We start from the raw sequence: 16,133 nt of genomic DNA on the forward strand, positions 1-16,133 counted from the left end.
GGCTCCTGGTCAGAGTGATTTGGGGAGGAAGCATTGACTTAGACCCAGGATGATCCTATGACTAGGACAGTGAATTGGGACTGCGAAGAGCTGGGGGGGAGGGTGTCTCTTCCTCTGACCTGCTGTGTGACACGCTCCCTCTCTGTGCCTGGTCCCCCCACTCCTAGTCTAGCTAGAATATAAGATAATTGGGGCAGGAACTGTGCACAGTGCAGCCTCCGTCTCACTGCAGGCCTCGAGGTGTTGCCATTAATACACAGGATAGATAATAACTGGGGCTAATCCAGGAGCCAGGTCTCCTGGGTTCATAGATTCAAGTGGCAGCGTCTCGATTTTCCACTCTTTGGAAAGGGGATCACTACGCCTGTCTCACACTGGTGGTGCTGGGGCAACCCACTGCAACCACAAACCTCTTGGGGAGGGGCTAGAGGGAGGCCAAAGATTATTGACACACCCACGATGGGCGCACTGCAGCCACTCAGAATTCCATGGTGGAGCCCAGAACCTCCGGCACCAAAGCCCAGGCCCGGAGGGCTTAAGCTAGGGGAGACTCCTCATTGGTTATTTTAATGACATAGGGGCCGCCGCCTATGACACACAGTTGTGTCATTCTGATTCAATCCAGTAGGGGGCAGTGGTCTTTCTCACACACACACAAACCAGAGTAGTGCAGCCCCTTCCAGATTTCCCCCGAGCCCCACAGCTGCATTTCGCCAGTGGGGCCCATCCCCAGCACCGCAATGGCCTTGTGCCCCCTAGCAGTCTCCACAGTGGTGCAGCTGGATTGTCCGCGCCCGCGGAACTGCTTATTACTGCAGTGGAAGCTGCGCGGGGGAACGCTCTGGCCTTGCCGTAACCGAAACAACAGGGAACTTTCCCCCCAGGATAGCAGCTCTCTCTTCTCTCTCTCTCTCTCTCCTGGCATCTGTTTCCCCCCACAAAATGCCACCCACCCTCCCAGGCTGGCTGGCTGGTGTGCCCAGATCACCTGATCCCCCACCCACGAAACTCAGTGTCTCCCAGTCACGTGCCCTATGCTCACAACAGAGAACTGTGCCGTTCACCATCTGCCAGGATAATTGGGCAGCAGCTTGGAAGGGAACCTGGAGGAGGAGCTGTGTCCCTGGCAGCGTTAACCCAGCGAGCTGCCAGCTCCATGTGAGGGATCTGCACTTACATTGCTGCAGACACGCTTTGGGCTGGGCCAGGCAAGGCTCTGGTACCGTGGGCATACCAGTGTGGGGGTTTGGCCCTCGCTCCAGAGTCATCCTCGAGGATCCTGCATTTCAAGGGTGCAGAACAGGCCACATTTGCACGCTTGGCTGAGCGAATTCCACCCGGCGTCAAGGCGAAGCCAAGATGCAGACTGGACCCAGCTCAGAATCAGGTCTGGGTTGTGATGAACAGGCTCCCGGGCGTGAGTTCACAGCCTGATTTTCAGAGATGCCAGACACCTGACACATTGGCTCCGGCGGGACCTGCGGGATCTCAGCACTTCGGACCCTATCTCTCTGCAGCGACAGCTGAAGCCAATGGAGTCTGACCTAGTTCCCAGCCTTAGGAACAGTGGACTGAGCTGTGGGCCCTCAGCCAGGACTCCTGGGCTTTATTTTTGGCTCTGCCACTGACTCCCTGCGTGACCTGGGGCAAGTCCCTCCTCCTCTGACCTTCAATTTCTGACAACGCTGCTGACTGACTGCTCGCTTTGTGGAGTGCAGGGTGTCTGGGATGAACGGCACCATGGCAGAGCACAGCACTGCAACCAACTGGTGGGCATGGCTGAGTCACCAGTGCCCCCTGCCAGATGGAATCGCAAACTTCTCGGCTGTGGGTCATAGGGCCTTCACTGCTAACAGCGATTCCCCTTGAGCAGCTGTGCAAGTGCTTTCAGTGCTGCTCTGAGATCTAGCCCCAGGCAGTTCTGAGTCCCTCTGAGCTATCTAGGAAGCTCCTTGCTCCCATGAAAGCGGCAATCCACCTCTTCGCCTTTCTTTCCTCTCCTGTGACTATGCCAGACGTTGTTCTTTTTCTTTCCCCAGAGGCAGGGAGCAGGTGACAGAAGCTTAGAATAATGACCAGCCCACGTGTGGTTTCAGAACCCTTCTCTCTTCCCCTCCAGAGTCTTTGTCTGCTGCCCGGGGACGCCCCCTCTCCCGGCCCAGCCCACGCACAGAAGATGGAGCAGAACATGGCTGGGAGAGCCTGTGTAGGGAATCCTCAAACGGACCTGACCGTCCTGAAGGCACGGTCTGGCCTGGCCCTGTTCATTGCACATAACCTTGCCTTTTCCCCTTACTGCTTGTATTACAAGACAACCCCAAGCCTCGCCCAGGGCCCTGCCAGGCCAGGCAGCGCACAGGTGGAGAGACTGCCCCGAACCAAGTGCTCACAGGCTAACCTGACGAGCGTTGCGATCTCCATGTTCCACAGGGGAACGGAAGCACAGAGGACTCCCCTGAGGTCATGCGCCAAGTCAGAGAGAACCCAGGAGTCCTGCTCAGTGCGCTGCCCCTACCCCATAATAACCCAGCTCAGAACGTGCCCTTCTGCAGGGAGGATGTGAATATGGGACTCAACCCCCAGCCGCAGCGGGGCTGCCCTGGGCAGTCTCAGCAGGGAGGCCTGTGGCAATGTCTCGCATCTACCTGGGGCGGGCCGGCAAGGCTGCGGGACACCGGCCCTGCCACGGCCCGTGCTGCCCTTGCCATCAGCAGAGGGCGCTACCCTCCTGGGCGGCTGAGCCTGTGCCCAGGACTGCAAGCGCCAGAGCAGCTTGGGTCCCACCCGGGGGCTGAGGGCCCAGCCCCACTGTGCTGTGATGTGAAGGCAACACCCCGCTGCCTTGGATTAGGTCATTACCTCGCCTGGAAAAGCAACTGCTGCTGAGCAGAAGGGAGTGATGGGGAGGCCCTGTGCCCCGCGATGCCAGGGTCCTGGTCTGGCTCCCCCCAGCCAGCGTGGAGCTCCTCTGGGATCCCACTGGGGTACTAGCGACTGCCCTGGCCCCTGCCCCGAGCTGACACCGCGCGGGCGCTGCCTACACACACACACACACACACCCTGGGTGGGGGGCTGTAATCCGCAGTGTTACCCCCCTTCCAGACAGCGCAGGGCTGTTCCCAGCCAAGGGATTCTGCACTGTGGCCAGCAGAGGGTGCTGAGCCGCTGGGCCACCCCCCCCCGGCCATCCCTGGCACCCCATCCGTTGTACATACCCCCCCCCCCGCCGCACACACACACACACACACACAGGGCCCTTGTTTATTGTTCAGCCAGGCTCCTTCCCAAAGAGGCGGTCGAAGCTGGGGGGGGTGGGGGCGGGCAAGGGGGCTCTGCGGAGAGGCAGCAGCTGTCAGCTGAGCTGGCGTCTGTCCAGCATGGCTCTGTGGGGGCCATTCAACAGGCCGGGAAACAGCCTTGACTTCCTACGCTCGTGCCACAGCAGCGACAGCCCCGCCTGGGCTGGAAGGATCTGCTTGCCCCTGGCCATACCAGAATCCGCAGCCCCTGCTGGCCAGGGCTCCTGGCCCAGCAGCCTGCTTGCGCGTGCTGGCTCCATCTCCCCAGAGCCCCTCAAGCCCAACCCGCAGCCCCCTGCTATCCCGGCACCCCCCGCTACCCTAGCCCTGGGCTCTCCCCAGCCCCCCAGCTGTACCAGTGCCCCTCAATCCTGACCCACAGCCCCCTGCTACCCCAGCCCCGTGTTCCACGGATCTGCACAAACTGGGTCTCCAGCCAAGTTCGCCCAAGATGTTTATCCTCTGTCCAGGGCTAAAGGTGACCGATCACCCGGCTGTGCCGTGTCAGCGGCAGGTTGGAGCCCAAAGCCTGGGCCAGCCAGACCTAGAAAAGGTAGTGATAAGGTGCACCTGGGGCTGCCCCCCACATTCTTTGCCAGGCAGGGAAGGGAGGGTCAGGCATTTACCCCAAGTGACACTGGCTGTTTGTCCCTTTGTTGTACGGCTTCTGCTCTGGCTCTAGGACCTATTCATTGAGCCGCGGGCACCACACAAAACCCACCCAGCATGGCAGCGGTGGGACCCAGTGCCAGGAGGGATCCATGCTGGGGGGAGAGGCCATGGCAACGGCAGGAGGAGCTGAAGCAACAGGGAAATAATTTCAGAATAAAAGGGGCCCTGGGTGCCCAGTAGGGGACTCCCCCTTCCCCACGACACCCTTGTAGCTTTGAGGGCAGCTGGAGAGAGACCGGAGAGGCAATTGTTATTTAGGATCCTGCATTTATGGAAACAGCTCCGGATCTTGAAGCACTTTGCAGAGGTGGCACCGTATCATGGTGCTACAGGTGGAGAAACTGAGGCAGGGGGGACTCACTCATGCTGTCTGAGTGCCAGAGGTGGGTGCCTGCTAGCACCACATCTGGGCACAAGGGTCCTGAAGAGACTTAGTCCCTGCCCCCGCCCGGCGGTGCTCAGCTTCAGGGATGGGATGCGCTTGTCTTCAGAGACGGGAAAGGCACAGCCCCGTGAGCCAGCTCCGGTCTCACCCAGGAGAGAGCCGGTCTGGGCTGCTGCGGTCCGGCTGCTGGCTGACCCACCAGCCCTTGGGTGGAAGGCATCCCAGAGCATTGGCAGCCTGCGAAAAATCCAGGGCCCCAAAGCACGGGAGAAGGCCGGGGTCAGCAGCTTGGGAGCAGCTGGCCAGCGTCAAGCGCGTTCCGCAGAGTCAGCAGGCGAACAGCTGGGGGCCGGACGCAGAGCACGGGGGTAAAATATTTGGGTCGTTACAACATTGGCGTCAGAGACAAAGACAGAGGCACCGAAAATGCGAAGGGCCCCGGAAAGGGCCTGGAACCTTTTGTTCCTAGTGCAGGAAGGACCAACAAAGCCCTCCTGACAGGGCTGCCAAACTACGCCCGTTAGTGCTGGGGCCTGGTCCTGCCTGCCAGGGGGGACCCCCCCGGCGTAGCGCCCCCTAGCACGGTGCTGGGGTCAGCCCCATCTCAGAGAGCAGTGTCCCCCCCCCCGACTGAGACCCCAGCCCCCCCCGGCATAGCGTCCCCTAGCACGGCGCTGGGGTCAGCCCCGTCTCAGAGAGCAGAAAGCCCCCCCCACTGAGACCCCAGCCCCCCCCCGGCATAGCGCCCCCAGCACGGCGCTGGGGTCAGCCCCATCTCAGAGAGCAGAGCGTCCCCCCCGACTGAGACCCCAGCCCCCCCCGGCATAGCGCCCCCTAGCACGACGCTGGGGTCAGCCCCGTCTCAGAGAGCAGAGCGTCCCCCCCCGACTGAGACCCCAGCCCCCCCCGGCATAGCGTCCCCTAGCACGGCGCTGGGGTCAGCCCCGTCTCAGAGAGTAGAGTGCCCCCCCCGACTGAGATCCCAGCCCCCCCCGGCATAGTGCCCCCTAGCTGACGCTGGGGTCAGTCCCATCTCAGAGAGCAGAGCGCCCCCTATCGAAACACCCACCGTGATTTCGGGCTGCCCCTGGGGTTTCCCTGGCTGCTCTGCCATCCCAGCACGGGCCCCTGGGGAGCACTGAGCCGGTCCCCAAGGTCTATGCCTTTGCCAGCCTGGGCAGTGGGGGAATGAGCAGTGCTGAGGTTACCCTGCTGGAGAGCCGTGGGCGCACAGGGGCAGCGTCCATTTCCCGGGGGTCGGCTCCTGTTCAGCACGTCGCTTGGGGTGGGAATTTCCCTGGGACCCTTCGCGAGTGGGGAAAACACCTACTCAGCTCTTCTGGCCGGCAGGATGAACCCACCCGAAGTGGACCCCAGCTGTGGCCTCTGGAAACGGAAACCATGCCCCTCAGTCCCGACCCGCAGCCCCCTGCTAGCCGTCTCTGGCTTAATTACAGGGAGAGAGCAACCCTGCCCCGAGAAAAGAGCTCGTTTAGCAGCCTCCTAATGAACCTGTCTCGCGGGGAGGCACTGACCCCACTGAGACCCAATTCCACGCCACGCTCCACTTCCCTGAGCAGGGGCGGCGCTGGAGGGAACCAGTGCCTACCGGTGCCCCTCAGCGCCGACCCACAGCCCTCTGCTCTGCCAGCCCTGGGCGCCCCTACCCCACTGCTTTGCCGGTGCCCCCCAATCCCGATCCACAGCCCCCTGCTCTTCCAATATGCACCCTCCCAAACACACACGCAGGGCTGCAAGCAGGCAGCCAATCTTGGCCCGCCGGCGTGAGATACCTGCACCCACATTGGGGGAGGGCCCTGTCTCCTGCTGCCCCCACCCTGGTGGGGCACAAGCAACCATTCATGTTCTAGAGCAAGATGAGTGTTCTCGAGCAGGGGCACATCGTTATTCTATAGCAGGGTGCGCCTACAGACACTTGTTCTAACGCAGATGCATGTTCTAGAACAGGAAGGGCCGGGGCGAGCTGGCCTAGAACTTTGAAGTTCTAGAGCCGTGCTTTCTAGAGCCAGGGAAGGGTTGTTCTGGAGCAGGGCATTCAGGAGGCCTGTATCCCTGAACCTTCCCCTCCCTAGGCAGTGAGGAGCTGAGGGGTTTGGCCAGTCTCCCGTGGGCAGTGGAGGGGGCAGGTTTGTCCCTGGGGGTGGGTATCTGGTAGGGAGGGGGCAGGTGGCTGGGCTGAGACTCTGCTGTGTCCTGATGATACAGGAGCTGTGTGGGCTTGTGGACCCCTCCTGCCGAGAGACCCCCCCTCCCTGCACGCACCTGGGACGGAGCTCACGTCTGCCCCCCACCTGCTCCATCCTCCCTATGGCCAGGTGCCTGCACTGGATGGGAAGTGGCACAGGGTGAGGATCCCTTCAGAGCTTCTGCCTGGGGGGTCTGTGGCTGAGGCCGGGCAGCCCCGACGTGCCCCCAGCCCCGACCTATCCCCAGCCCCAGCAGTGGTGTCAGCCCACGGGGCTGGGTTCTAGCCTGGGCATTCGCTGGTTTCAGGGCCTGCTTTGCTCCTTGCCTGGAGGGGATGGGGCGGGGGCATCTCTCCAAGAGTTGTAATGTGCAAGCCGTGGGGCCAGGCTCCAGTTCCCTCTCCCCACCCTCCCTCCCAGGCCTGGCCACACAGGCGTCATTGGGTCCCTGCCTCCTGCACTCTGGTCTCGGGCCCCCCATGAGGCCTTTTTCCCCTCTGCTGCCCACCCCCGGGGAAACACAAACCCTGCCTCTTGGGTTCTGAGAGGATCTGGGCTCAGCCCTGCCCCGCGCTAGGGGCAGGAGTGTCGGGCTTTGGGCTGGGCAGGACCAAGCCTGGATGTGGTGAGCGGTGCCTGGGAAAGCAGCCCGGGGCAGGGGCAGCCCGCCAGGCCCCTCCACCTCGGACTAACTCCCTGAGGTTCCAGCCAGTATCATGCCATGCCTAGATCCCCCGCCCGCTCGCCAGGAACCAAATCCCAGCCCAGGTACAGGGGCAGGGAGGCGCCAGGAGCTTTGCCAGCCAAGGGGCCGACCGCTCCGGCAATCCCACTGATGAGAAATAACAAAGGCCACTTAATTCCCAGCGTTAATTATTCATCCTGGCCCCGCCAAGCAGGGAGCCACAAATCCCCCTATTATGGAGCCGGGATTAAGGGGATTTGGGCAGGGCCTTGCCGGTTTGTGGAAGTGACTCCTGGAGAGGGCAGCCGGCGCTGGAGGAGCCCGGGTGGGGCCGGAGGTGGGGAGGGGCTGGTGGGTATTAATAAGGACAGATTTCCTGTGACCAGGGCTACGCACGGGGCCCTCGGCACGTCTGACAGCTGCAGGCTGGGGGCGGGGGGAGCTGTAATGGGACACTTGTTCTTCCCTGTCGGTGGGGCACTGGTTCGAATCCTGCTTGGGGTGGTAGCGAGCAGAAGGCAGCCCTGTCCAAATGATCTAGAGAGGGACCCGGGCCCGTCCCCCAGTGAGGTCGGGGATGGGACGCCAGGGGCAGGGGGGCCACACAGGCGGCACCACGGCAGGCCAGGTCTGTCCGCAGCGGGGTGGGGACCCTGGGGGTGAATGAAGCTGTGCGGGGTGGGGCTGCCAGAGCCCATGGATTGCAGGTGCAGGGAGATAACAAGCTGCAAAGAGAAGCTGCCCTCCCACAGCCTGGCCAGCACCAGGGGGCACGGGCAGCTGGTGGCCTGGCTAGGCAAAGAGCTCCTGGGCGCCCAGGGTCCGTCCCTCGGGCAGGGCACTGCAATCGGAGCACTCTGGGCTGCTCTGTTCCCAGCCTGGCCACGGCTCCCAGCCTGCTGTGCCCACGTTTTCTGCACACTGCCCAGGCTGCCACAACCGATCACGCTCAGGGTGTCTCTGCAGGAGCAGGCAGCCTCCTCTGCCCCCCGCCCCCCAGCCCTGGGGACAGGTTGCCCTGCCGGGGTACTGCCGACACCTGCACCTGCCGGGTGACAAGGGGTGTGTTGGGGGGCAGGGCTCTGAGCCACACGGGGGGCCACACAATGCCCTGGGAGGGACCGGGCACAGCACAGAGAAGGAATTGGAGGGGCTGCAGTTCGGGATTGAGAGGCAGGGACAAAGGGGGCCAGAACAGGTCCCAGTGGGTTGGGAGCGGGGGGTTAGCGGCCGGTTCCCTCTTTAACAATGAGGCCCCTCCCCCCGCAGCTGGGAACGGAGCTGCGGCATCTGGGGGGGGAGGAATTCTTGCTTCGGGGAGCCCGTCGGATTCTCAGCCAACGTCCCCCTCCTGGGACCAGCCTTGGCAGGGAGCCCTGGACCAGCTGTGTCCAGCCCCCCTGGCAGGCGGCGCTGGGCTCCCACGGTCCAGGCAGGGCAGGGCTCCGGACGTTCTCATCCTCCTGCAGACATGGGGAAACCAGTCCCGGGAGGAGCTGGAGCCAGTGGGATCCCCCAGCACCGCAGGGGTTAATGGCCCTCCCCACCAGGCACCAAGGGGAGGCATATGCTGAGAGCAGCCCGGGGCAGGGACAAGGGCCGACCCTGGGGTCAGGGGGCGCTGCCCAGGGACCCCAGGATCAGGCCTCCCCCATGCTGGAGATGAGCGATGGGCGAGCGAGCCCTTTGCTCCCCCAGGTGGCTGGTTCAAATCCAGCCCCGGGTGACGGGAGCTCTGGGCCGTTCCCCTCAGCCCCTGGTGCCAGGCCTGGCAGAGCTACCCCAAGCAGCTGAAGGAGTCAGAGCCCCCTATGTGTCTGTGGGGCAGCTACAAAGAAGTGTGAGGCCTGCCTGTGTGCAGCGCAATAGGGGCCTGGATCCCTGCTCAGGCGGGGAGCCAGAGCTCACAGCACAAACTGCTAAGGGTCAGCCGCACAGGCCCTCGCCCCTCCCAGAGCTGGAGATAGAACCCAGGAGTCCTGGCTCCCAGCTCTTCCCCCACAACCACTACCCCCTTCCTGAGGCTGTCTCCCTGAGACGCCCCATTCAGCGGCCCATATTATTTCTCTCGTCCCTGGCCTGGGGGCGGGGTGGGGAGCTGCAGGCTCTGGACAGATGGCTGGGGGCAGGGGGCAAGGGGGGCTGGCAGCAGTTCCCACCAGTGCGACTCCCCAGGGCTGGAGTTTATTGGGTGTGAACCATTTCCTTCCCAGGATGAGTTCCCAGCAGGAAGCAGGGCATGCTGGGCTATCACTCCCCCTCTCACTTCCCAGGTCCTGCCCCTGGTGACCATGGGCCCTTAGGCAAGGCCCACCCTGCCCCGTGCCTCAGTGTCCCCATTAGTAACAGGGGCAAAGCCAGCCTCTTGGCGGTGGCATGGGTCACCTGCTATTTTACACCTCCTTTCACAAACGGGGAAACTGAGGCACTGAGCAGGCATGGGACACGCCCAAGGTGGAGCAGTTAATCGGGCAGAGCTGGGAAAAGGAGTCCTGACTCCCAGCCCCTCCCCTCCCCCCGCCTTTGCCCCATGCACAAGCTACTGTCTGGTTCCTGGCACGGCTCCCCCAGCTGCGTCCCGGCAGCTACAGCCCCCAGCAGCTGATTCCCCAGGCCTTGTGCAACATCCTGGGTGGCTTTGGGACAGAGAAGCAGCCAGCTCCATGCAGCCGCCAGTGCCACGGGAACGGCCTGTCCCGCCAGGGAGCCCAGAGCCAGAGCCGCAGCGCAGAGCATGCTGGATGGTGCGTCAGTTTCACTCCTGAGCAGACTGAGCCTGGGGGGCAGGGCCTGCTGGGCACCCCAGGCCCTGTGGGGAAGGGAAGAGCCACTTCCCCCTGCTGAGCCACCCAGAATCATCCTGCTCAGGGTCCCCACATCACCAGCGTTAGCCAAGCGAAGTCAGGGAAACTGAGGCACAGAGTGGGGGACACGACCTCCCAAGAGCAGGGAACAGAACTCGGGAGTCCAGGCTCCCCAAGGTGGCTGGGAGAGTGACCCTAGCAGCTGCTAGGCCTCACCCCAGAGGTGGGCGTATTCCAGGTGGAGTGAGGGGATCCCCCTGTGTTTGGGGATGGTTTGGCATGGACGATGCTGGAGAGATGAGTTGTTCCTAGCCCCGCTGGCTGGTGGGGCAGTTGCAAGGGGAAGCAGCTAGTGCTCTGCCTCCTGGTTTATCCTGTTAGGTGGATCCTTGCAGCAGAGGAGAATGGCAGAGGGACCCAGTCGGGATGCGTCTCTCTCCAATCCAAGATGCACTCGCCTGGAACAAGCTTATTAAAATTCATCCTGCAGCTCGGCATCCATGGGTCTGTCTATATATAGCCTGGGCCCCGGTGGAACAGCCAGTGCAGACGGGGCTGCTGGTTCAGTCAGGAACCGCGCCGGAGAGACTGGATTTTAGGATCTGTGTCCTGAGGTCTGAGCCCACTGTGGGTGATAGGAACAGTGACCGTGGCCCCACACTTGACCCGACCTGCAGCCCCCGCTAGCCCAGCCCTGGGCTCCCCCGTAGCTCTGCTGGATGCCCCTCAATCCTGACCCACAGCCCCCACTAGCCAAGCCCTGGGCTTCCCAGGCCAATGTCCTGTGCCAGCCTGTGGATGCACCCAAAGCAGTTCGGAAAGTCATGTTTCCAGTCCCAAAATACCCTGTGACCTCCAGCTTCCAGCCCTCTCCTCTCATAGCCCCCCCCGCCCCCTCCCTGCGGATGCTGCCCTGAGGCTTGGCTGATCCCTGCTGAAACCAAAGGGCCCTTTGACAGACAGCTGTCTATCACCCACTGGGGGCTGGTGTCATCCCAGCTGCTGTCTAACTGGGTGGAAGGGAGGCTGGGTTTCTGGGCCTGAAACACCTTGGCAGCAGCCTCAGGAGTGAATTTGCAGTCACAGCAAGTGCCAGTCCACAGGCTTCAGGGCCAGAGCTGAGAGGCAGGGCTGTGGTCAGGAAGGAATGATCTTTCTCCCATCCCCGCCTTTATGGGAGGGTGTCGAGCCGAGAGGGTGCTGGGAACCCGGACTCCTGGGTTCAATTCCCAGCTCTGTTCCCATGTGAATGTGGGCGAGCCCCTTCCCCACCACGTGCCTCAGTTTCCCCCTTCTAACATGGGGCTAATGATCCTGCCCCACCCCTGCAGGCTGAGCTCACCAGCGCAGACAAAGCCCTTTGTGATCCATGGAGGGGAGACCTGAGGTCTGGGCTGGGATTATGCTCATTGGAGCACCCCCAGTCCCGGAGGGCAGGGCAGTACGTGCTCAGGGAGCTCTGGGGACACTGGATTCCCTCTTGCTTTGCTGAGCCGGCCCTTCCCCAAAGGATGAGCTCAGCCCTGGCTGGTCCCTTATCGCAGCCAGACGCTGCCACAGACGCTGCTTATTTGCAGAGGATAAAGTGTACGGTACAGCGAGGGCTCGCGGGGGGGGGCTGCACGGCCTCACCCCCACCCCCACACTGGCTCGCTGCCTCCAGCGCAGGGAGGGGGCCGGAGGGCCTCCACAGCCCCTGTCAAGGGAAGAGGGTACCAGCATCCAGCGGGGACTGCTAGCAGCCCCTGAGCCTGCCCCCCCCGCAGCTGGCCCAGGAGAACTCTCAACCCACTTCTCAGGGGGGCTCTTGGGCCAGCGGGCAGGGGGCAGCACTCCCTGCAAAGAGGCAGATGTGGATGGGCAGCAGAGACTAGCCCTATGGGTGACACGGTGCCAGGCTCCCCACCTGCTCTCTGGCAGAGGCTCCACTCTCAGCCCCTGCCTTTGTGTGGTGTGTCAGGGGAGGGAGGGTGGTGGGACATCCATTGGTCTGAGCCAACTTCCCAGGCAGGGCCCCATTACCTCCTCCTGGGCTCCCCATTACATAACGGGGTCCCTGGAGTACGCGCCCACCTGCCAATACACCAGGTGTTGAGGTGGCACTGGCCCTTTAAGGGCAGGCATTCTGGGACTTGTAGTGCCCAGGGTCCATTCGTGGGTGGGAGGAGCTGAAGCAATGCCTGCTGGGAGAGGATACAAGGTATAAAAGCCAAGAGAAGTGATTGCACCTGGCTTGTGGGTAGTGGTATAATCTGTTCTGGGAGGTCTGGAACAGCTCCTTGAGGGGCTGCTCCCCTGGGGACACCCTAATCCAGGGGGTGGGGGTCTGGGGGGTGTTGATTGAGGTGCAGAGTTGTGTTGTGGGAGGGGATCTGCTAAGCAGGGGGCCATGTTCTGTGTGTTAATAAACCTGCCCCCAGGAGGGGAGAGCTAGTGCTGGGGGTGAGGGGGCTGAGCCCCTACTTCCACGATGGAGAGAATGGAGATTTTGGGGACACCCCCACACACCCCTGGCCTGTGGCTGGCTTCAGAGGGCACTGGCACCTGGCCCGCATCACTTCCCTGGCTGGCCTGTGCAGGGGGGCAGGCAGGGGAAGAGCCGGCTGAGGTGGGGGGAAGCTCCCCCAGAGCAGCGCCCGACGGCAGGGGCAGCAGCCCTGGCTGGGGGGTGGGTGGCGACTGGCATCCAGGCTACTGCGGCACTGAGGGAGCAGAACCCAGCATGCCAGTGCGGGACCCCATCTCCAGCACAGCCCTGCGCTGTCCCCCCCCCGCCTCCGCACCCCCACTCTCCAAGGCTGAATTGCTGCTGACTCAGGGGCCCCAGAAACACAGGGCTCTTAGCAATCAGGGCTCTGGTCTCTCCGATTGCAAATCTCCCCCACCAGGTGTGTCCCCCACAATTCAGCCAGGCCTGGCACTAGGGGAGGGGTCTGGGGCTGCAGAACAGGGACAGCAGGGTAGTCCCCTCCCCTGCTGTATCAGTCTTGCCTCCCGCTCCCACGCCCTTCGAGTCTGACCTGTGCTCCTGGCTGTGTCAGCCCTGCAATCTCCATACCCAACCCGCACCCCCACCCCCAAACACGAATTATAATGTTCACTATTGGGCCAAACCTTTACATTCCCCGAGCCCCAGCAAACTCCTTTCCCGTGATATTCACCAGCTCTCCAAAGGTTTGCTGCTCAATGCCACCTCCCCTTGCCCTGCACACACACACACACACACACACACACATGCCCCCTGTGACAAAGCGGGATTGTTCTTAATGTTTTCTTGGAATATTGTGGGGGTGCCTCAGTTTCCCCTAGGCAGTTCTTAAGTCTCTAGGTGGTGGGATAAGGGTGTATGATCGTTGCAGAGCCCTAGAGGGCAGGTGTGTGCAGGGGTCTGGACACAGAGGATGGCCAGCACCCTGTTTCCTGGCCACTGATGGCCTGGGCCCTTCCCCACTGACAGGTGAGAGCTAAAGTGTTGGAGAACAAAGGAACCAGGTGACCTCCTGGCCCGGACAGGGACAAAGCCCCCAGAGGAGGGGGCTGGAGAGAGTTTCAGTTTGGGGCTGATTGGGGACAAGGAGTGAAGTGCAGACGTGGTTGTCTGATTCACTGCCCCCCAGAATGGACGCAGCTGAGGGATCCTGTTCTCTGCACCTCCAAGCTCTGGTGTAGACCATGTTCCTGTCGTCTAATAAACCTTCTGTGTTACTGGCTGGCTGAGAGTCACGTCTGACTGCGGAGTTGGGGTGCAGGACTCTCTGGCCCCCCCAGAACCCCGCCTGGGCGGACTCGCTGTGGGAAGCGCACGGAGGGGTAGAGGATGCTGAATGCTCCGAGGTAAGACCCAGGAAGGGGGGAGCCGGGTGAGCCGTGTGCCCTGCAGACAGGCTGCTCCCAGAGAGGAGACTTCCCCAGAGTCCTGCCTGGCTTCATAGGGAGCAGTTCCAGAGCATCGCCCGGGGACTCTGTGACACCCCCCGCCTGCCCCTTCCCTTCCCTCCTGAGCAAGAGCTGAGCCGGCAGAAGAGCCATGCGTCCCCGCAGCCTATGGACAGGACACCTGGTTGTGAGGTGCGCCCACCTCTCTGCCCACCCCAGACTGGGTCCTCAGGGCTGCATGCCGGACCTGTGCAGTTTTGGAGACGACAGCTGCCAGGAAGGGGCGGGAGCCAGATCTGGGAATGGTTTGGGGTACAGGGAAAGAGGGTCAGTGCTGTGTGTCTCAGGGTATCACCTTTTTTATGCCCTTCCCTTCTCGCCCACCACTGTGCCGTCCCAGACACCAGCCATACGGGAAGCAGCCATGGATTGCTGCACCCAGTCCCCCAATGCAGCCACTTCTGGGGTGGGGCACAGCAGCTCTTTAACCGTGCAGGGCGACGCAGGGTGGCAGTTCAGTCCGGGAGGAGAGGTGGGGGCCGTGTTCAGCTGATGCCACAGCAGGGGCTTTGGGGTGTAGAACGGAATGAGGCGAGTTGTTCTATGGCCGGGACACCAGAGTTCACACCCTGGCTCCCATCACATTTGCAGCCTCATGCGACGGAGGCACAAAGCCCCTCTGATGCTGGGGGCTCGAGCATTACAGCTCAGCAGACCCTTGGCCTCATAATGGCTGAGCAGCCTCTACCATAGACTCAGTTGGGGGGGTAGCCCAGTGTGGACTCTCTACCAGCCAGTCCTTGTCCCCCTCAGCCATGGGGCTGGCAGGCAGGATGCACAATAATACCTCTGACCCTGTGCAATCTTCCCCCGCCCAGCCTGTGGTACCCCTGGGGAGCATGGGGGGGCCAACATCTTCACCACAACAAGGGGATTGTCATTGCTCCCCTGTGAGATCATCGCTCTCCCCCGAGCAACCACAGAGCGCTGGGCTCTGATCCCGGCCTCTCCTCCTGACGTGCGTTTATCTCCGGCTGATTTATGTGCATGGCTGTGGGGTGGGGGGCTGCCTCTGCGTGTGAATGTGACTACACCTCTGTGCGTGGGTGTCTGTCTGTCTCCGGCAGTGCATGCAGAGGCCTGTGTGTGTGTGTGTTTGCATACAGCAGTGCACTTATCTCTGCATGTGTGAACACGTGTGTTTGCATGCCACCTACATGTCTACATCTCGGGCCATTTGTGTGTGCCTGCATGCCCAGGTGTGAGCATGCATGTGTTTTGCATACTCCAGTGTCTGTGTCTCTGCAGCTGTGTTTTTGCACACCATGTGTGTGTTTGTATCTCTCTGTGCGTGTGTATGAAATCACTCTTGTCTGGTTCCAGCCTGCCCCACGTTTCTAAACTGTCCAGCTAGTTTCATGGACTGCGGGGCAGGTTCTGCTCTCGGTTACACTAAGGGAAGTCTTGAGCCCAGAGGATTTTCCCTGGTGTAACTGAGACTAGCATCTGCCCTTTTCTGTCTCTGCACCCCTCCCAGGCACTTGTACCCATCTAGACCCAGCTTCCTTGAAGCCTGCCTGCCTGCCTGCTGCTGGACAGAGCGCCCCTGCCCTCTGGGCCAACCTCCCCATGCCTTTCCACCTCACCGACAGCTGTCCCAGCCCTGTGGCCACCAGGAGAGACACTGGATCAGTGGAGAATTAACATTTAGCCAGTGCCAAGGATTTAGGTGGTGTCTAACCAGAGCGGGAATTCAGCTAGGCTGGCGTGCTGACAGCAGTGCTGGTCAGACTGCTGATATTGTCCCAGCATTTGCTGGTGCTTCCCTGGCGCTCAGTCTGGATCCACCTGGTGCCTCGACTTGCCCTTAGACTGCAAACCGTGTGCTGCCAGGACTGTCTCCTGTTCGGTGTATGTGCAGAGCCTAGCGCAACCCTCCAAGGTGCTACTGTAAGACGACAACTCCTCAGAACTCCAAGCTCTGGGCGTCTCCTCGTGAACAAGCCAACGGGATTTCCCAAGGGAGAAACGATTAGGGCTCCATAATCTTTTGATGGGGTCCTATAGAAGTGACAAATGACCTACGGAACTTAATCCTTTCTACAGAAGAGAGGGTGTGGGGTTTTTTAATCACCCTATAGATTTCCACAGCCGGGAGAGAACCCGCCGGGGGAAGTACTGGGAGCCCATAGACCAGTGATCACT

Source organism: Dermochelys coriacea, chromosome 27, assembly GCF_009764565.3.
Source record: "Dermochelys coriacea isolate rDerCor1 chromosome 27, rDerCor1.pri.v4, whole genome shotgun sequence".
Classification (NCBI taxonomy): Eukaryota; Metazoa; Chordata; order Testudines; family Dermochelyidae; genus Dermochelys; species Dermochelys coriacea.